The sequence below is a fragment of the Cervus canadensis genome, chromosome X, assembly GCF_019320065.1.
Source record: "Cervus canadensis isolate Bull #8, Minnesota chromosome X, ASM1932006v1, whole genome shotgun sequence".
Taxonomy (NCBI): Eukaryota; Metazoa; Chordata; class Mammalia; order Artiodactyla; family Cervidae; genus Cervus; species Cervus canadensis.
In genome coordinates, this window is record NC_057419.1 from 94,191,055 (window position 1) to 94,193,477 (window position 2,423).

The window sequence follows — 2,423 nt, forward strand, 5'->3', positions numbered from 1 at the left end:
TCCAAGCTCCTCTGTCCATGGAATTTCCCAAGCAAGAATACTGAAGTGGGTTACCATTTTCTCCTCCAGGGGATCTTACCAACCCAGGGATCGAACCTGAGTCTTCTCTGTCTCCTGCACTGGCAGGCGGATTCTTTATCACTGATCCACCACAGTTATTTTGTAGAAAATTAAGATATCTAATATTTCTTTCCTATCTGAAAGCCCAGCAAAGGGAGAAGATTATGATGTTATTATGAAACAATCTGTTCAAAGACTGTTTATGAAGCATATTCATTAACTGATGAAAGGCATACCCTACAATGTAACCTGGAAAAAAAATAATTCCAGGATATCATACACAGTATAGTTTCAATAATGTTAAACACACACATCCACATTCTTACACAGACAGAAAGACAAGGAATAGCAATTATTGGTGATTTATTTTTATTTTCTTCCTTACAGTTTTCTGTATTTTCTAAACTTTTTGTAGGCAGGATTAACGTCTTTCGAATCAGCAGGTCTCTTCTTATTCTGCTCTCCCAACGTCAGTCGGTATATGTAGTACCAGGAGCCAGCGCCGACCACCAGGCCTGTTGCCATCAAGCCCAAATTCTGAGCACGGCCCATGCTGCAGCCGAGCGAAACTCTCAGGGGACTCTCGTTGGCCGAGGAGAGCCGCCTGGATGCAGGAGTCTGAAACCGCAAACTAGCCGGATCTAGGGGGCGGGGGTGTTGGGGGCGGAGAGGGAAGAAGAAAATGAGGCGTTAAGCTGCTTTTTCTTTTGCATCATCAACCCACTGGTAGATGGACCAGCAGACAGGGACAAACCAAAGCGAGAACCAGGCAGAAACAGATAGGAGACAATGGGCACTCAGTGCTGCAGTGAATACAGTGAACGCACCAACAGCTCAATGTGGGCTCAAACCCGGAACTTTTCCAGTCAGTCCAGGTATTCAGGCCTGTCTCTCACCTCACACCCACCCCCCCGCCCCGCCCATGGCCCCACTCCCCGCTAGTCTCCTCCTCCCCTCCCCTCTGCCCGCGGGAGTCCCCCTTTTCAGCTGTCTTTTACAAGGCAGAACACAAAAAGGAGCTGGGTTCGGGTGACTCTGACCGGGGTCGAGGGTGGGAGGGTCGAGGAGACTGAGAAGCCCCTCCAAACTCGAAAATCTACCCTTCACCCTCATTTCAAGAGTCTCCGATCAATACCCACCCTCACCGTGAGCGGCGGGAATCAGGACGGGTTTCCTCTTGTCCTCCTTCCCTGACCACAGTCACACCACCTCCAACGAAATCGAGAGTCGTTTACCTGAACCGCTATCTGGACCGACTTCAGCACACAGGCTCCTAGTCACGTGAAGCTACGTCACGGGTGAGTTCAGGGTCCCAAATTTCCCCTCCTATTATTAGCCAAGCAGAGGGTGACCCGCCCCCTTCCAGCCCCCTCCTCCTGTCCCCCCAGCACCACACAGGACGCTGTCCCTCTTTTTAGTCATTGCACACCCAACAAACGTGTTGTCTTTGATTATTAGAAAAGGCAACATTTTCTCTTGGGCTCCTGGCCAATTCTACTGCTTCTCTAGGGAATGGTCCTGTCCTTTTCCCTGCTCCCTCCACCCTTTTTCTTTGGAATCATTAATGTTCACCTCTGCAGTCCTGAAAATACCTGGAAATAGGGATGGGGGAAGGGGTGGCAGGAAAGGAAGCAGAGAGTAGGAATGGATTTTATTTTCTTGTTAGCAGTATTCTGTTTCTTTTTTTATAATGCAAATTTTATTGTGGCAAAATAATGATAGAACTACTTTCACATGTGAAGAAAAAGATTACTTTTTTATAAAGACATGTCTCATAAACAATCATTCTATTATGAGTTCCATATATGCCACTCAAAGCACTCTTAATATCTTCTACATCTAGTCACATGATAAGTCCCTGATTTAGCTAATTATTTACTTGAGAGTTTACAAATCTGCTAATATAGCATAACCAACTGGCTTTATTTCTGGACTTCATGAGAGTCACTGCAAGTGAAATGTTGGAAAGCCATTGCTTTATTTATTCATTTATTCAACATATTTACTGAGACCTCTTACATACCATGCATTGTTATACATTCTGTGGTTACAAGGGTGAATAAAACAGAGCTAAATCTCTAAATCATGTGGCCTTTACATTGTAATGAGAGAGACAGACAATAAAAAAGCAAATAAATAATATATATACATACATATATATATAAAATATACTATTAGTGATACATACTAAAAAAAAAATTAAAAGCAGGAAAAGGAGATATGAAAAGTTGAGACAGGTTAAACTTTCAGATAACTTTTCAGGGTGACCAGAGAAGGCATCACTAGAAAGGTGACCTTTGAGTAAAGACCTGAAGTCAGTGAAGGATCTAAGTGTGGTAACATCTGGGGGAAGAATATGCCAG

General features: G+C 44.2%; 1 long non-coding RNA gene across 2 annotated transcripts; it reads right to left on the reverse strand.

Annotated features, from left to right (window-relative positions):
* Positions 1-408: 408 nt before the first annotated feature.
* Positions 409-1,330, reverse strand: LOC122435358. Of its 2 annotated transcripts, none has more exons than XR_006267649.1 (2): positions 1,206-1,330; positions 409-701 (listed from the first exon to the last, which is right to left on the reverse strand). It is a non-coding gene; the product is annotated as an uncharacterized LOC122435358 (long non-coding RNA). The 2 variants fall into 2 exon arrangements; XR_006267650.1 differs by having other exon boundaries at positions 1,200-1,327.
* Positions 1,331-2,423: the final 1,093 nt, after the last annotated feature.